This window comes from Aotus nancymaae, unplaced genomic scaffold, assembly GCF_030222135.1.
Source record: "Aotus nancymaae isolate 86718 unplaced genomic scaffold, 86718_ANA_hifiasm-v0.15.2.pri h1tg000062l, whole genome shotgun sequence".
In the NCBI taxonomy this organism is placed as follows: domain Eukaryota; kingdom Metazoa; phylum Chordata; class Mammalia; order Primates; family Aotidae; genus Aotus; species Aotus nancymaae.
The window spans coordinates 13,429,702-13,450,700 of record NW_026988476.1 but is presented as its reverse complement, the minus strand read 5'-3'; positions in this window follow the sequence as shown (position 1 = coordinate 13,450,700).

The window sequence follows — 20,999 nt, the reverse complement described above, 5'->3', positions numbered from 1 at the left end:
CGGTGAGCTGTATCCAGGAAACTCATGTCACATGCAAGGATACACAACGGCTCAAAGTAAAGGGATGGAGGAAGATTTTCCAAGCAAATGGAGAGCAAAGAAAAGCAGGAGTTGCAATTCTCATCTCTGGTAAAATAGACTTTATACCAAAAAAGATACAAAGAGACAAAGAAGGACATTACATAATGGTAAAAGGATCAATGCCACAGGAGGAGCTAATGATCCTAAATATATATGCAACCCATACAGGAGCACCCAAATACATAAGACAAGTCCTTAATGACTTACAAAGAGACTTAGACTCCCACACAATAATAGGGGGAGACTTTAACACCCCATTGTCAATATTAGACAGATCAACCGGACAGAAAATTAACAAGGATATCCAGGACTTGAACTCAGACCTGTAACAAGCAAACCTAATAGACATTAACAGAACGCTCACCCCAAATCCACAGAATATACATTCTTCTCAGCACCACATCACACCTACTCTCAAATTGACCACATAAGTGGAAGTAAATCACTCCTCAGCAAATGCAAAAGTATGGAAATCATAACAAACAGTCTCTCAGACCACAGTGCAATCAAGTTAGAACTCAGAATTCAGAAACCAACCCAGAACCGCACAGCTTCATGGAAACTCTTGAATGTTGACTGGATAAACAATGAAATGAAGGCAGAAATAAAGATGTTCTTTGAAACCAACGAGAACGAAGACACAACATACCAGAATCTCTGGGACACATTTAAAGCAGTTTCTAGAGGAAAATATATAGCAATAAGTGCCCACATGAGAAGCAATGAGGGATCTAAAATTGACACCTCATCGTCAAAATTGAAAGAGCTAGAGGAGCAAGATCAAAAAAACACACCTAGCGGAAGAAAAGGAGTAACTGAGATCAGAGCAGAACGGAAGGAGATAGAGGCACAAAAAAAACCTTTCAAAAAATCAGTTAAACCAGGAGCTGGTTTTTCAGAAAGCGCAACAGTATAAACAGACCACTATCCAGATTAATAAAAAAGAACAGAGAGAATAACCAAATAGATGCAATAAAAAACGATAAATGGGGATATCACCAGAGATTCCACAGTAATTCAAACCATCGTCAGAGATTATTACAAACAACTCTATGCACTTAAACTAGGAAACCTGCAAGAAATGGATAAATTCCTGGACACCTGCCTCCTCCCAAGCCTAAACCAGGAACAAGTCGAAACCCTGAATAGACCAATAACAAGGGCTGAAGTCGAGGCAGCAATTAAGAGCCTATCACCCAAAAAAAGCCCAGGTCCAGATGGGCTCACAGCCGAATTCTACCACACATACAAAGAGGAGCTGGTACCATTCCTTCTGAAACTATTCCAAATAATCCAAAAAGAGGGAATCCTTCCCAAATCATTTCATGAGACCAACATCATCCTGATACCAAAACCTTGCAGAGACTCAACAAGAAAAGGAAACTTCAGGCCAATATCCATGATGAACAGAGATGCAAAAATCTTCAATAAAATACTGGCTAGCCAACTGCAACAGCACATCCAAAAGCTTATCCACCATGATCAAGTACGATTCATCTGGGGGATGCAAGGCTGGTTCAACATACGCAAGTCTATAAATGTAATTCACCACATAAACAGAAGCAAAGACAAAAACCACATGATTATCTCAATTGATGCAGAGAAGGCCCTTGACAAAATTCAACAGCCCTTTATGCTAAAAACCCTCCATAAACTAGGTATTGACGGAACATATCTCAAAATATTAAAAACTACTTACGACAAGCAGCAGCCAATATCATACTGAACAGGCAAAACTGGAAGCATTCCCTTTGAAATCTGGCACTAGACCAGGATGCCCTCTCTCACCACTCTTATTCAATATAGTACTGGAATTTCTAGCCAGAGCAATCAGGCAAGAAAAAGAAATAAAGTGTATTCAAATTGGAATGGAGGAAGTCAAATTTTCTCTATTTGCAGACGACACTATTGTATATCTGGAAGTCCCCATCATCTCACCTTGAAATGTCCTGAAACTGATTAGCAACTTCAGCAATGTCTCAGGATACAAAATCAATGTGCAGAAATCACACGGATTCCTAGACACCAATAACAGACTTAAAGAGAGCCAAATCAAGAAGAAACTGCCATTCACAATTGCTACAAAGAGAATAAAATACCTAGGAATACAACTCACAACGAACATAAAGGACCTCTTCAAGGAGAGCTACAAACCACTGATCAACGAAACAAGAGAGGACACAAACAGAGCTAGAAACATTCCATGTTCATGGTTAGGAAGAATCAATATCGTGAAAATGGCCATACTGCCCAAAGTAATTTACAGAGTCAACGCTACCCCATCAAGCTACCAATGACCTTCTTCACAGAACTGGAAAACACCACCTTAAACTTCATATGGAACCAAAAGAGAGCCCACATACCCAAGTCACTCCTAAGCAAAAAGAACAAAGCAGGAAGCGTCACACTACCGGACATCAAACTATACTACAAGGGTACAGTAATCAAAACACAATGCTACTGGTACCAAAACAGAGATATGGACCAATGGAACAGAACCGAGGCCTCGGAGGCAACGCAACATATCTACAGCCATATGATTTTTGACAAACCTGAGAAAAACAAGCAATGGGGAAAGGATTCCCTGTTTAATAAATGGTGTTGGGAAAACTGGCTAGCCATGTGCAGAAAGCAGAAACTGGACCCCTTCCTGACACCTTACACTAAAATTAACTCCAGATGGATTAAAGACTTAAGCAGAAGACCTAACGCCATAAAAACCATAGAAGAAAATCTCGGCGAAACCATTCAGGACATAGGCATAGGCAAGGACTTCATGACCAAAACACCAAAAGCATTGGCATCAAAAGTCACAATAGAAAAATGGGACCTAATCAAACTCCACAGCTTCTGCACAGCAAAAGAAACTGTCATTAGAGTGAATCGGCCATCAACAGACTGGGAAACCATCTTTGCAGCTTGCCCATCTGACAAACGGCTGATATCCAGAATTTACAAAGAACTAAAAGAGATTTACAAGAAACAAACAAATAAGCCCTTTCAAAAGTGGGTGAAGGATATGAACAGACCCTTTACAAAAGAAGACATACATGAGGCCAACAAACATAAGAAAAAATGCGCATCATCACAGGTCATTAGAGAAATGCATATCAAAACTACATTGAGATACCATGTCACACCAGTTAGAATGGCGAACATTAAAAAATCTGGAGACCACAGATGCTGGAGAAGATGTGGAGAAATAGGAACACTTTTACACTATTGGTGAGAGTGTAAATTAGTTCAACTATTGTGGAAGCCAGAGTGGTGATTCGTCAAGGACCTAGAGATAGAAATTCCGTTTGACACAGCAATCCCATTACTGGATATACATCCAAAGGATTATAAATCATTCTACTATAAGGACACATGCACAGGAATGTTCATGGCAGCACTGTTTACAACAGCAAAGACCTGGAACCAACCCAAATGCCCATCGATGATAGACTGGACAGGGAAAATGTGGAACATAGGCACCACGGAATATTATGCCACCATCAAAAACGATGAGTTCGCATCCTTTGTAGGGACATGGATGAACCTGGGAACCATCATTCTAGCAAACTGACACAAGAACACAAAATCAAACACCGCATGTTCTCACTCATAGGCGGGTGTTGAACAATGAGAACATGTGGACACAGGGTGGGGAGCACTACACACTGGGGTCTGTGGGGGGAAATAGGGGAGGGACAGTGGAGGGTGGGGAGTTGGGGAGAGATAGCATGGGGAGAAATGCCAGATATACGTGAAGGGAGGAAGGTGGCAAATCACACTGCCACGTATGCACCTATGCAACAATCGTGCATTTTCTTCACATGTACCCCAACACCTAAATTGCAACAAAAAATAAAAATAAAACAAATAAAATAAAAAATCTGGAGACAACAGATGCTGGAGAGGATGTGAAGAAATAGGAACACTTTTACACTGTTGGTGGGAGTGTCAATTAGTTCAACCATTGTGGAAGACAGTGTGGTGATTCCTCAAGGACCTAGAGATAGAAATTGCATTTGACCCAGCAATCCCATTACTGGGTATATATCCAAAGGATTATAAATCGTTCTACTATAAGGACACATGCACACGAATGTTCATGGCAGCACTGTTTACAATAGCAGAGACCTGGAACCAACGCAAATGCCCATCGATGATAGACTGGACCGGAAAAATGCGGCACGTATAGACCACGGAATATTATGCAGCCATCAGAAATGATGAGTTTGCGTCCTTTGTAGGGACATGGATGAACCTGGAAACCATCATTCACACCAAACTGACACAAGAACAGAAAATCAAACACCGCATATTCTCACTCATAGGGGGGTGTTGAACTATGAGAACACATGAACACAGGATGGGGAGCACTACACACTGGGGTCTGTTGGGGGGAAATGGGGGAGGGACAGCGGGGAGTGGGGAGAGATAGCATGGGGAGAAATGCCAGCTATAGGTGAAGGGGAGGAAGGCAGAAAATCACACTGCCACGTATGCACCTATGCAACAATCTTGCATGTTTTTCACATGTACCCCAAAACCTAAAATACAAGTAAAAAAAAAAAAAAGGCACAGCCTGGCAAATTCGATAAAAAGCCAAAACCCATCGGTGAGCTGTATCCAGGAAACTCATGTCACATGCAAGGATACACAACGGCTCAAAGTAAAGGGATGGAGGAAGATTTTCAAAGCAAATGGAGAGCAAAGAAAAGCAGGAGTTGCAATTCTCATCTCTGGTAAAATAGACTTTATACCAAAAAAGATACAAAGAGACAAAGAAGGACATTACATAATGGTAAAAGGATCAATGCCACAGGAGGAGCTAATGATCCTAAATATATATGCAACCCATACAGGAGCACCCAAATACATAAGGCAAGTCCTTAATGACTTACAAAGAGACTTAGACTCCCACACAATAATAGGGGGAGACTTTAACACCCCATTGTCAATATTAGACAGATCAACCGGACAGAAAATTAACAAGGATATCCAGGACTTGAACTCAGACCTGTAACAAGCAAACCTAATAGACATTAACAGAACGCTCACCCCAAATCCACAGAATATACATTCTTCTCAGCACCACATCACACCTACTCTCAAATTGACCACATAAGTGGAAGTAAATCACTCCTCAGCAAATGCAAAAGTATGGAAATCATAACAAACAGTCTCTCAGACCACAGTGCAATCAAGTTAGAACTCAGAATTCAGAAACCAACCCAGAACCGCACAGCTTCATGGAAACTCTTGAATGTTGACTGGATAAACAATGAAATGAAGGCAGAAATAAAGATGTTCTTTGAAACCAACGAGAACGAAGACACAACATACCAGAATCTCTGGGACACATTTAAAGCAGTTTCTAGAGGAAAATATATAGCAATAAGTGCCCACATGAGAAGCAATGAGGGATCTAAAATTGACACCTCATCGTCAAAATTGAAAGAGCTAGAGGAGCAAGATCAAAAAAACACACCTAGCGGAAGAAAAGGAGTAACTGAGATCAGAGCAGAACGGAAGGAGATAGAGGCACAAAAAAAACCTTTCAAAAAATCAGTTAAACCAGGAGCTGGTTTTTCAGAAAGCGCAACAGTATAAACAGACCACTATCCAGATTAATAAAAAAGAACAGAGAGAATAACCAAATAGATGCAATAAAAAACGATAAATGGGGATATCACCAGAGATTCCACAGTAATTCAAACCATCGTCAGAGATTATTACAAACAACTCTATGCACTTAAACTAGGAAACCTGCAAGAAATGGATAAATTCCTGGACACCTGCCTCCTCCCAAGCCTAAACCAGGAACAAGTCGAAACCCTGAATAGACCAATAACAAGGGCTGAAGTCGAGGCAGCAATTAAGAGCCTATCACCCAAAAAAAGCCCAGGTCCAGATGGGCTCACAGCCGAATTCTACCACACATACAAAGAGGAGCTGGTACCATTCCTTCTGAAACTATTCCAAATAATCCAAAAAGAGGGAATCCTTCCCAAATCATTTCATGAGACCAACATCATCCTGATACCAAAACCTTGCAGAGACTCAACAAGAAAAGGAAACTTCAGGCCAATATCCATGATGAACAGAGATGCAAAAATCTTCAATAAAATACTGGCTAGCCAACTGCAACAGCACATCCAAAAGCTTATCCACCATGATCAAGTACGATTCATCTGGGGGATGCAAGGCTGGTTCAACATACGCAAGTCTATAAATGTAATTCACCACATAAACAGAAGCAAAGACAAAAACCACATGATTATCTCAATTGATGCAGAGAAGGCCCTTGACAAAATTCAACAGCCCTTTATGCTAAAAACCCTCCATAAACTAGGTATTGACGGAACATATCTCAAAATATTAAAAACTACTTACGACAAGCAGCAGCCAATATCATACTGAACAGGCAAAACTGGAAGCATTCCCTTTGAAATCTGGCACTAGACCAGGATGCCCTCTCTCACCACTCTTATTCAATATAGTACTGGAATTTCTAGCCAGAGCAATCAGGCAAGAAAAAGAAATAAAGTGTATTCAAATTGGAATGGAGGAAGTCAAATTTTCTCTATTTGCAGACGACACTATTGTATATCTGGAAGTCCCCATCATCTCACCTTGAAATGTCCTGAAACTGATTAGCAACTTCAGCAATGTCTCAGGATACAAAATCAATGTGCAGAAATCACACGGATTCCTAGACACCAATAACAGACTTAAAGAGAGCCAAATCAAGAAGAAACTGCCATTCACAATTGCTACAAAGAGAATAAAATACCTAGGAATACAACTCACAACGAACATAAAGGACCTCTTCAAGGAGAGCTACAAACCACTGATCAACGAAACAAGAGAGGACACAAACAGAGCTAGAAACATTCCATGTTCATGGTTAGGAAGAATCAATATCGTGAAAATGGCCATACTGCCCAAAGTAATTTACAGAGTCAACGCTATCCCCATCAAGCTACCAATGACCTTCTTCACAGAACTGGAAAACACCACCTTAAACTTCATATGGAACCAAAAGAGAGCCCACATACCCAAGTCACTCCTAAGCAAAAAGAACAAAGCAGGAAGCGTCACACTACCGGACATCAAACTATACTACAAGGGTACAGTAATCAAAACACAATGCTACTGGTACCAAAACAGAGATATGGACCAATGGAACAGAACCGAGGCCTCGGAGGCAACGCAACATATCTACAGCCATATGATTTTTGACAAACCTGAGAAAAACAAGCAATGGGGAAAGGATTCCCTGTTTAATAAATGGTGTTGGGAAAACTGGCTAGCCATGTGCAGAAAGCAGAAACTGGACCCCTTCCTGACACCTTACACTAAAATTAACTCCAGATGGATTAAAGACTTAAGCAGAAGACCTAACGCCATAAAAACCATAGAAGAAAATCTCGGCGAAACCATTCAGGACATAGGCATAGGCAAGGACTTCATGACCAAAACACCAAAAGCATTGGCATCAAAAGTCACAATAGAAAAATGGGACCTAATCAAACTCCACAGCTTCTGCACAGCAAAAGAAACTGTCATTAGAGTGAATCGGCCATCAACAGACTGGGAAACCATCTTTGCAGCTTGCCCATCTGACAAACGGCTGATATCCAGAATTTACAAAGAACTAAAAGAGATTTACAAGAAACAAACAAATAAGCCCTTTCAAAAGTGGGTGAAGGATATGAACAGACCCTTTACAAAAGAAGACATACATGAGGCCAACAAACATAAGAAAAAATGCGCATCATCACAGGTCATTAGAGAAATGCATATCAAAACTACATTGAGATACCATGTCACACCAGTTAGAATGGCGAACATTAAAAAATCTGGAGACCACAGATGCTGGAGAAGATGTGGAGAAATAGGAACACTTTTACACTATTGGTGAGAGTGTAAATTAGTTCAACTATTGTGGAAGCCAGAGTGGTGATTCGTCAAGGACCTAGAGATAGAAATTCCGTTTGACACAGCAATCCCATTACTGGATATACATCCAAAGGATTATAAATCATTCTACTATAAGGACACATGCACAGGAATGTTCATGGCAGCACTGTTTACAACAGCAAAGACCTGGAACCAACCCAAATGCCCATCGATGATAGACTGGACAGGGAAAATGTGGAACATAGGCACCACGGAATATTATGCCACCATCAAAAACGATGAGTTCGCATCCTTTGTAGGGACATGGATGAACCTGGGAACCATCATTCTAGCAAACTGACACAAGAACACAAAATCAAACACCGCATGTTCTCACTCATAGGCGGGTGTTGAACAATGAGAACATGTGGACACAGGGTGGGGAGCACTACACACTGGGGTCTGTGGGGGGAAATAGGGGAGGGACAGTGGAGGGTGGGGAGTTGGGGAGAGATAGCATGGGGAGAAATGCCAGATATACGTGAAGGGAGGAAGGCGGCAAATCACACTGCCACGTATGCACCTATGCAACAATCGTGCATTTTCTTCACATGTACCCCAACACCTAAATTGCAACAAAAAATAAAAATAAAAATAAAACAAATAAAATAAAAAATCTGGAGACAACAGATGCTGGAGAGGATGTGAAGAAATAGGAACACTTTTACACTGTTGGTGGGAGTGTCAATTAGTTCAACCATTGTGGAAGACAGTGTGGTGATTCCTCAAGGACCTAGAGATAGAAATTGCATTTGACCCAGCAATCCCATTACTGGGTATATATCCAAAGGATTATAAATCGTTCTACTATAAGGACACATGCACACGAATGTTCATGGCAGCACTGTTTACAATAGCAGAGACCTGGAACCAACGCAAATGCCCATCGATGATAGACTGGACCGGAAAAATGCGGCACGTATAGACCACGGAATATTATGCAGCCATCAGAAATGATGAGTTTGCGTCCTTTGTAGGGACATGGATGAACCTGGAAACCATCATTCACACCAAACTGACACAAGAACAGAAAATCAAACACCGCATATTCTCACTCATAGGGGGGTGTTGAACTATGAGAACACATGAACACAGGATGGGGAGCACTACACACTGGGGTCTGTTGGGGGGAAATGGGGGAGGGACAGCGGTGAGTGGGGAGAGATAGCATGGGGAGAAATGCCAGATATAGGTGAAGGGGAGGAAGGCAGAAAATCACACTGCCACGTATGCACCTATGCAACAATCTTGCATGTTTTTCACATGTACCCCAAAACCTAAAATACAAGTAAAAAAAAAAAAAGGCACAGCCTGGCAAATTCGATAAAAAGCCAAAACCCATCGGTGAGCTGTATCCAGGAAACTCATGTCACATGCAAGGATACACAACGGCTCAAAGTAAAGGGATGGAGGAAGATTTTCCAAGCAAATGGAGAGCAAAGAAAAGCAGGAGTTGCAATTCTCATCTCTGGTAAAATAGACTTTATACCAAAAAAGATACAAAGAGACAAAGAAGGACATTACATAATGGTAAAAGGATCAATGCCACAGGAGGAGCTAATGATCCTAAATATATATGCAACCCATACAGGAGCACCCAAATACATAAGGCAAGTCCTTAATGACTTACAAAGAGACTTAGACTCCCACACAATAATAGGGGGAGACTTTAACACCCCATTGTCAATATTAGACAGATCAACCGGACAGAAAATTAGCAAGGATATCCAGGACTTGAACTCAGACCTGTAACAAGCAAACCTAATACACATTAACAGAACGCTCACCCCAAATCCACAGAATATACATTCTTCTCAGCACCACATCACACCTACTCTCAAATTGACCACATAAGTGGAAGTAAATCACTCCTCAGCAAATGCAAAAGTATGGAAATCATAACAAACAGTCTCTCAGACCACAGTGCAATCAAGTTAGAACTCAGAATTCAGAAACCAACCCAGAACCGCACAGCTTCATGGAAACTCTTGAATGTTGACTGGATAAACAATGAAATGAAGGCAGAAATAAAGATGTTCTTTGAAACCAACGAGAACGAAGACACAACATACCAGAATCTCTGGGACACATTTAAAGCAGTTTCTAGAGGAAAATATATAGCAATAAGTGCCCACATGAGAAGCAATGAGGGATCTAAAATTGACACCTCATCGTCAAAATTGAAAGAGCTAGAGGAGCAAGATCAAAAAAACACACCTAGCGGAAGAAAAGGAGTAACTGAGATCAGAGCAGAACGGAAGGAGATAGAGGCACAAAAAAAACCTTTCAAAAAATCAGTTAAACCAGGAGCTGGTTTTTCAGAAAGCGCAACAGTATAAACAGACCACTATCCAGATTAATAAAAAAGAACAGAGAGAATAACCAAATAGATGCAATAAAAAACGATAAATGGGGATATCACCAGAGATTCCACAGTAATTCAAACCATCGTCAGAGATTATTACAAACAACTCTATGCACTTAAACTAGGAAACCTGCAAGAAATGGATAAATTCCTGGACACCTGCCTCCTCCCAAGCCTAAACCAGGAACAAGTCGAAACCCTGAATAGACCAATAACAAGGGCTGAAGTCGAGGCAGCAATTAAGAGCCTATCACCCAAAAATGCCCAGGTCCAGATGGGCTCACAGCCGAATTCTACCACACATACAAAGAGGAGCTGGTACCATTCCTTCTGAAACTATTCCAAATAATCCAAAAAGAGGGAATCCTTCCCAAATCATTTCATGAGACCAACATCATCCTGATACCAAAACCTTGCAGAGACTCAACAAGAAAAGGAAACTTCAGGCCAATATCCATGATGAACAGAGATGCAAAAATCTTCAATAAAATACTGGCTAGCCAACTGCAACAGCACATCCAAAAGCTTATCCACCATGATCAAGTACGATTCATCTGGGGGATGCAAGGCTGGTTCAACATACGCAAGTCTATAAATGTAATTCACCACATAAACAGAAGCAAAGACAAAAACCACATGATTATCTCAATTGATGCAGAGAAGGCCCTTGACAAAATTCAACAGCCCTTTATGCTAAAAACCCTCCATAAACTAGGTATTGACGGAACATATCTCAAAATATTAAAAACTACTTACGACAAGCAGCAGCCAATATCATACTGAACAGGCAAAACTGGAAGCATTCCCTTTGAAATCTGGCACTAGACCAGGATGCCCTCTCTCACCACTCTTATTCAATATAGTACTGGAATTTCTAGCCAGAGCAATCAGGCAAGAAAAAGAAATAAAGTGTATTCAAATTGGAATGGAGGAAGTCAAATTTTCTCTATTTGCAGACGACACTATTGTATATCTGGAAGTCCCCATCATCTCACCTTGAAATGTCCTGAAACTGATTAGCAACTTCAGCAATGTCTCAGGATACAAAATCAATGTGCAGAAATCACACGGATTCCTAGACACCAATAACAGACTTAAAGAGAGCCAAATCAAGAAGAAACTGCCATTCACAATTGCTACAAAGAGAATAAAATACCTAGGAATACAACTCACAACGAACATAAAGGACCTCTTCAAGGAGAGCTACAAACCACTGATCAACGAAACAAGAGAGGACACAAACAGAGCTAGAAACATTCCATGTTCATGGTTAGGAAGAATCAATATCGTGAAAATGGCCATACTGCCCAAAGTAATTTACAGAGTCAACGCTATCCCCATCAAGCTACCAATGACCTTCTTCACAGAACTGGAAAACACCACCTTAAACTTCATATGGAACCAAAAGAGAGCCCACATACCCAAGTCACTCCTAAGCAAAAAGAACAAAGCAGGAAGCGTCACACTACCGGACATCAAACTATACTACAAGGGTACAGTAATCAAAACACAATGCTACTGGTACCAAAACAGAGATATGGACCAATGGAACAGAACCGAGGCCTCGGAGGCAACGCAACATATCTACAGCCATATGATTTTTGACAAACCTGAGAAAAACAAGCAATGGGGAAAGGATTCCCTGTTTAATAAATGGTGTTGGGAAAACTGGCTAGCCATGTGCAGAAAGCAGAAACTGGACCCCTTCCTGACACCTTACACTAAAATTAACTCCAGATGGATTAAAGACTTAAGCAGAAGACCTAACACCATAAAAACCATAGAAGAAAATCTCGGCGAAACCATTCAGGACATAGGCATAGGCAAGGACTTCATGACCAAAACACCAAAAGCATTGGCATCAAAAGTCACAATAGAAAAATGGGACCTAATCAAACTCCACAGCTTCTGCACAGCAAAAGAAACTGTCATTAGAGTGAATCGGCCATCAACAGACTGGGAAACCATCTTTGCAGCTTGCCCATCTGACAAACGGCTGATATCCAGAATTTACAAAGAACTAAAAGAGATTTACAAGAAACAAACAAATAAGCCCTTTCAAAAGTGGGTGAAGGATATGAACAGACCCTTTACAAAAGAAGACATACATGAGGCCAACAAACATAAGAAAAAATGCGCATCATCACAGGTCATTAGAGAAATGCATATCAAAACTACATTGAGATACCATGTCACACCAGTTAGAATGGCGAACATTAAAAAATCTGGAGACCACAGATGCTGGAGAAGATGTGGAGAAATAGGAACACTTTTACACTATTGGTGAGAGTGTAAATTAGTTCAACTATTGTGGAAGCCAGAGTGGTGATTCGTCAAGGACCTAGAGATAGAAATTCCGTTTGACACAGCAATCCCATTACTGGATATACATCCAAAGGATTATAAATCATTCTACTATAAGGACACATGCACAGGAATGTTCATGGCAGCACTGTTTACAACAGCAAAGACCTGGAACCAACCCAAATGCCCATCGATGATAGACTGGACAGGGAAAATGTGGAACATAGGCACCACGGAATATTATGCCACCATCAAAAACGATGAGTTCGCATCCTTTGTAGGGACATGGATGAACCTGGGAACCATCATTCTAGCAAACTGACACAAGAACACAAAATCAAACACCGCATGTTCTCACTCATAGGTGGGTGTTGAACAATGAGAACATGTGGACACAGGGTGGGGAGCACTACACACTGGGGTCTGTGGGGGGGAATAGGGGAGGGACAGTGGAGGGTGGGGAGTTGGGGAGAGATAGCATGGGGAGAAATGCCAGATATACGTGAAGGGAGGAAGGCGGCAAATCACACTGCCACGTATGCACCTATGCAACAATCGTGCATTTTCTTCACATGTACCCCAACACCTAAATTGCAACAAAAAATAAAAATAAAACAAATAAAATAAAAAATCTGGAGACAACAGATGCTGGAGAGGATGTGAAGAAATAGGAACACTTTTACACTGTTGGTGGGAGTGTCAATTAGTTCAACCATTGTGGAAGACAGTGTGGTGATTCCTCAAGGACCTAGAGATAGAAATTGCATTTGACCCAGCAATCCCATTACTGGGTATATATCCAAAGGATTATAAATCGTTCTACTATAAGGACACATGCACACGAATGTTCATGGCAGCACTGTTTACAATAGCAGAGACCTGGAACCAACGCAAATGCCCATCGATGATAGACTGGACCGGAAAAATGCGGCACGTATAGACCACGGAATATTATGCAGCCATCAGAAATGATGAGTTTGCGTCCTTTGTAGGGACATGGATGAACCTGGAAACCATCATTCACACCAAACTGACACAAGAACAGAAAATCAAACACCGCATATTCTCACTCATAGGGGGGTGTTGAACTATGAGAACACATGAACACAGGATGGGGAGCACTACACACTGGGGTCTGTTGGGGGGAAATGGGGGAGGGACAGCGGGGAGTGGGGAGAGATAGCATGGGGAGAAATGCCAGCTATAGGTGAAGGGGAGGAAGGCAGAAAATCACACTGCCACGTATGCACCTATGCAACAATCTTGCATGTTTTTCACATGTACCCCAAAACCTAAAATACAAGTAAAAAAAAAAAAAAGGCACAGCCTGGCAAATTCGATAAAAAGCCAAAACCCATCGGTGAGCTGTATCCAGGAAACTCATGTCACATGCAAGGATACACAACGGCTCAAAGTAAAGGGATGGAGGAAGATTTTCAAAGCAAATGGAGAGCAAAGAAAAGCAGGAGTTGCAATTCTCATCTCTGGTAAAATAGACTTTATACCAAAAAAGATACAAAGAGACAAAGAAGGACATTACATAATGGTAAAAGGATCAATGCCACAGGAGGAGCTAATGATCCTAAATATATATGCAACCCATACAGGAGCACCCAAATACATAAGGCAAGTCCTTAATGACTTACAAAGAGACTTAGACTCCCACACAATAATAGGGGGAGACTTTAACACCCCATTGTCAATATTAGACAGATCAACCGGACAGAAAATTAACAAGGATATCCAGGACTTGAACTCAGACCTGTAACAAGCAAACCTAATAGACATTAACAGAACGCTCACCCCAAATCCACAGAATATACATTCTTCTCAGCACCACATCACACCTACTCTCAAATTGACCACATAAGTGGAAGTAAATCACTCCTCAGCAAATGCAAAAGTATGGAAATCATAACAAACAGTCTCTCAGACCACAGTGCAATCAAGTTAGAACTCAGAATTCAGAAACCAACCCAGAACCGCACAGCTTCATGGAAACTCTTGAATGTTGACTGGATAAACAATGAAATGAAGGCAGAAATAAAGATGTTCTTTGAAACCAACGAGAACGAAGACACAACATACCAGAATCTCTGGGACACATTTAAAGCAGTTTCTAGAGGAAAATATATAGCAATAAGTGCCCACATGAGAAGCAATGAGGGATCTAAAATTGACACCTCATCGTCAAAATTGAAAGAGCTAGAGGAGCAAGATCAAAAAAACACACCTAGCGGAAGAAAAGGAGTAACTGAGATCAGAGCAGAACGGAAGGAGATAGAGGCACAAAAAAAAACCTTTCAAAAAATCAGTTAAACCAGGAGCTGGTTTTTCAGAAAGCGCAACAGTATAAACAGACCACTATCCAGATTAATAAAAAAGAACAGAGAGAATAACCAAATAGATGCAATAAAAAACGATAAATGGGGATATCACCAGAGATTCCACAGTAATTCAAACCATCGTCAGAGATTATTACAAACAACTCTATGCACTTAAACTAGGAAACCTGCAAGAAATGGATAAATTCCTGGACACCTGCCTCCTCCCAAGCCTAAACCAGGAACAAGTCAAAACCCTGAATAGACCAATAACAAGGGCTGAAGTCGAGGCAGCAATTAAGAGCCTATCACCCAAAAATGCCCAGGTCCAGATGGGCTCACAGCCGAATTCTACCACACATACAAAGAGGAGCTGGTACCATTCCTTCTGAAACTATTCCAAATAATCCAAAAAGAGGGAATCCTTCCCAAATCATTTCATGAGACCAACATCATCCTGATACCAAAACCTTGCAGAGACTCAACAAGAAAAGGAAACTTCAGGCCAATATCCATGATGAACAGAGATGCAAAAATCTTCAATAAAATACTGGCTAGCCAACTGCAACAGCACATCCAAAAGCTTATCCACCATGATCAAGTACGATTCATCTGGGGGATGCAAGGCTGGTTCAACATACGCAAGTCTATAAATGTAATTCACCACATAAACAGAAGCAAAGACAAAAACCACATGATTATCTCAATTGATGCAGAGAAGGCCTTTGACAAAATTCAACAGCCCTTTATGCTAAAAACCCTCCATAAACTAGGTATTGACGGAACATATCTCAAAATAATAAAAACTACTTACGACAAGCAGCAGCCAATATCATACTGAACAGGCAAAACTGGAAGCATTCCCTTTGAAATCTGGCACTAGACCAGGATGCCCTCTCTCACCACTCTTATTCAATATAGTACTGGAATTTCTAGCCAGAGCAATCAGGCAAGAAAAAGAAATAAAGTGTATTCAAATTGGAATGGAGGAAGTCAAATTTTCTCTATTTGCAGACGACACTATTGTATATCTGGAAGTCCCCATCATCTCACCTTGAAATGTCCTGAAACTGATTAGCAACTTCAGCAATGTCTCAGGATACAAAATCAATGTGCAGAAATCACACGGATTCCTAGACACCAATAACAGACTTAAAGAGAGCCAAATCAAGAAGAAACTGCCATTCACAATTGCTACAAAGAGAATAAAATACCTAGGAATACAACTCACAACGAACATAAAGGACCTCTTCAAGGAGAGCTACAAACCACTGATCAACGAAACAAGAGAGGACACAAACAGAGCTAGAAACATTCCATGTTCATGGTTAGGAAGAATCAATATCGTGAAAATGGCCATACTGCCCAAAGTAATTTACAGAGTCAACGCTATCCCCATCAAGCTACCAATGACCTTCTTCACAGAACTGGAAAACACCACCTTAAACTTCATATGGAACCAAAAGAGAGCCCACATACCCAAGTCACTCCTAAGCAAAAAGAACAAAGCAGGAAGCGTCACACTACCGGACATCAAACTATACTACAAGGGTACAGTAATCAAAACACAATGCTACTGGTACCAAAACAGAGATATGGACCAATGGAACAGAACCGAGGCCTCGGAGGCAACACAACATATCTACAGCCATATGATTTTTGACAAACCTGAGAAAAACAAGCAATGGGGAAAGGATTCCCTGTTTAATAAATGGTGTTGGGAAAACTGGCTAGCCATGTGCAGAAAGCAGAAACTGGACCCCTTCCTGACACCTTACACTAAAATTAACTCCAGATGGATTAAAGACTTAAGCAGAAGACCTAACACCATAAAAACCATAGAAGAAAATCTCGGCGAAACCATTCAGGACATAGGCATAGGCAAGGACTTCATGACCAAAACACCAAAAGCATTGGCATCAAAAGTCACAATAGAAAAATGGGACCTAATCAAACTCCACAGCTTCTGCACAGCAAAAGAAACTGTCATTAGAGTGAATCGGCCATCAACAGACTGGGAAACCATCTTTGCAGCTTGCCCATCTGACAAACGGCTGATATCCAGAATTTACAAAGAACTAAAAGAGATTTACAAGAAACAAACAAATAAGCCCTTTCAAAAGTGGGTGAAGGATATGAACAGACCCTTTACAAAAGAAGACATACATGAGGCCAACAAACATAAGAAAAAATGCGCATCATCACAGGTCATTAGAGAAATGCATATCAAAACTACATTGAGATACCATGTCACACCAGTTAGAATGGCGAACATTAAAAAATCTGGAGACCACAGATGCTGGAGAAGATGTGGAGAAATAGGAACACTTTTACACTATTGGTGAGAGTGTAAATTAGTTCAACTATTGTGGAAGCCAGAGTGGTGATTCGTCAAGGACCTAGAGATAGAAATTCCGTTTGACACAGCAATCCCATTACTGGATATACATCCAAAGGATTATAAATCATTCTACTATAAGGACACATGCACAGGAATGTTCATGGCAGCACTGTTTACAACAGCAAAGACCTGGAACCAACCCAAATGCCCATTGATGATAGACTGGACAGGGAAAATGTGGAACATAGGCACCACGGAATATTATGCCACCATCAAAAACGATGAGTTCGCATCCTTTGTAGGGACATGGATGAACCTGGGAACCATCATTCTAGCAAACTGACACAAGAACACAAAATCAAACACCGCATGTTCTCACTCATAGGCGGGTGTTGAACAATGAGAACATGTGGACACAGGGTGGGGAGCACTACACACTGGGGTCTGTGGGGGGAAATAGGGGAGGGACAGTGGAGGGTGGGGAGTTGGGGAGAGATAGCATGGGGAGAAATGCCAGATATACGTGAAGGGAGGAAGGCGGCAAATCACACTGCCACGTATGCACCTATGCAACAATCGTGCATTTTCTTCACATGTACCCCAACACCTAAATTGCAACAAAAAATAAAAATAAAACAAATAAAATAAAAAATCTGGAGACAACAGATGCTGGAGAGGATGTGAAGAAATAGGAACACTTTTACACTGTTGGTGGGAGTGTCAATTAGTTCAACCATTGTGGAAGACAGTGTGGTGATTCCTCAAGGACCTAGAGATAGAAATTGCATTTGACCCAGCAATCCCATTACTGGGTATATATCCAAAGGATTATAAATCGTTCTACTATAAGGACACATGCACACGAATGTTCATGGCAGCACTGTTTACAATAGCAGAGACCTGGAACCAACGCAAATGCCCATCGATGATAGACTGGACCGGAAAAATGCGGCACGTATAGACCACGGAATATTATGCAGCCATCAGAAATGATGAGTTTGCGTCCTTTGTAGGGACATGGATGAACCTGGAAACCATCATTCACACCAAACTGACACAAGAACAGAAAATCAAACACCGCATATTCTCACTCATAGAGGGGTGTTGAACTATGAGAACACATGAACACAGGATGGGGAGCACTACACACTGGGGTCTGTTGGGGGGAAATGGGGGAGGGACAGCGGGGAGTGGGGAGAGATAGCATGGGGAGAAATGCCAGATATAGGTGAAGGGGAGGAAGGCAGAAAATCACACTGCCACGTATGCACCTATGCAACAATCTTGCATGTTTTTCACATGTACCCCAAAACCTAAAATACAAGTAAAAAAAAAAAAAAAAGGCACAGCCTGGCAAATTCGATAAAAAGCCAAAACCCATCGGTGAGCTGTATCCAGGAAACTCATCTCACATGCAAGGATACACAACGGCTCAAAGTAAAGGGATGGAGGAAGATTTTCCAAGCAAATGGAGAGCAAAGAAAAGCAGGAGTTGCAATTCTCATCTCTGGTAAAATAGACTTTATACCAAAAAAGATACAAAGAGACAAAGAAGGACATTACATAATGGTAAAAGGATCAATGCCACAGGAGGAGCTAATGATCCTAAATATATATGCAACCCATACAGGAGCACCCAAATACATAAGGCAAGTCCTTAATGACTTACAAAGAGACTTAGACTCCCACACAATAATAGGGGGAGACTTTAACACCCCATTGTCAATATTAGACAGATCAACCGGACAGAAAATTAACAAGGATATCCAGGACTTGAACTCAGACCTGTAACAAGCAAACCTAATAGACATTAACAGAACGCTCACCCCAAATCCACAGAATATACATTCTTCTCAGCACCACATCACACCTACTCTCAAATTGACCACATAAGTGGAAGTAAATCACTCCTCAGCAAATGCAAAAGTATGGAAATCATAACAAACAGTCTCTCAGACCACAGTGCAATCAAGTTAGAACTCAGAATTCAGAAACCAACCCAGAACCGCACAGCTTCATGGAAACTCTTGAATGTTGACTGGATAAACAATGAAATGAAGGCAGAAATAAAGATGTTCTTTGAAACCAACGAGAACGAAGACACAACATACCAGAATCTCTGGGACACATTTAAAGCAGTTTCTAGAGGAAAATATATAGCAATAAGTGCCCACATGAGAAGCAATGAGGGATCTAAAATTGACACCTCATCGTCAAAATTGAAAGAGCTAGAGGAGCAAGATCAAAAAAACACACCTAGCGGAAGAAAAGGAGTAACTGAGATCAGAGCAGAACGGAAGGAGATAGAGGCACAAAAAAAACCTTTCAAAAAATCAGTTAAACCAGGAGCTGGTTTTTCAGAAAGCGCAACAGTATAAACAGACCACTATCCAGATTAATAAAAAAGAACAGAGAGAATAACCAAATAGATGCAATAAAAAACGATAAATGGGGATATCACCAGAGATTCCACAGTAATTCAAACCATCGTCAGAGATTATTACAAACAACTCTATGCACTTAAACTAGGAAACCTGCAAGAAATGGATAAATTCCTGGACACCTGCCTCCTCCCAAGCCTAAACCAGGAACAAGTCGAAACCCTGAATAGAGCAATAACAAGGGCTGAAGTCGAGGCAGCAATTAAGAGCCTATCACCCAAAAAAAGCCCAGGTCCAGATGGGCTCACAGCCGAATTCTACCACACATACAAAGAGGAGCTGGTACCATTCCTTCTGAAACTATTCCAAATAATCCAAAAAGAGGGAATCCTTCCCAAATCATTTCATGAGACCAACATCATCCTGATACCAAAACCTTGCAGAGACTCAACAAGAAAAGGAAACTTCAGGCCAATATCCATGATGAACAGAGATGCAAAAATCTTCAATAAAATACTGGCTAGCCAACTGCAACAGCACATCCAAAAGCTTATCCACCATGATCAAGTACGATTCATCTGGGGGATGCAAGGCTGGTTCAACATACGCAAGTCTATAAATGTAATTCACCACATAAACAGAAGCAAAGACAAAAACCACATGATTATCTCAATTGATGCAGAGAAGGCCTTTGACAAAATTCAACAGCCCTTTATGCTAAAAACCCTCCATAAACTAGGTATTGACGGAACATATCTCAAAATAATAAAAACTACTTACGACAAGCAGCAGCCAATATCATACTGAACAGGCAAAACTGGAAGCATTCCCTTTGAAATCTGGCACTAGACCAGGATGCCCTCTCTCACCACTCTTATTCAATATAGTACTGGAATTTCTAGCCAGAGCAATCAGGCAAGAAAAAGAAATAAAGTGTATTCAAATTGGAATGGAGGAAGTCAAATTTTCTCTATTTGCAGACGACACTATTGTATATCTGGAAGTCCCCATCATCTCACCTTGAAATGTCCTGAAACTGATTAGCAACTTCAGCAAAGTCTCAGGATACAAAATCAATGTGCAGAAATCACACGGATTCCTAGACACCAATAACAGACTTAAAGAGAGCCAAATCAAGAAGAAACTGCCATTCACAATTGCTACAAAGAGAATAAAATACCTAGGAATACAACTCACAACGAACATAAAGGACCTCTTCAAGGAGAGCTACAAACCACTGATCAACGAAA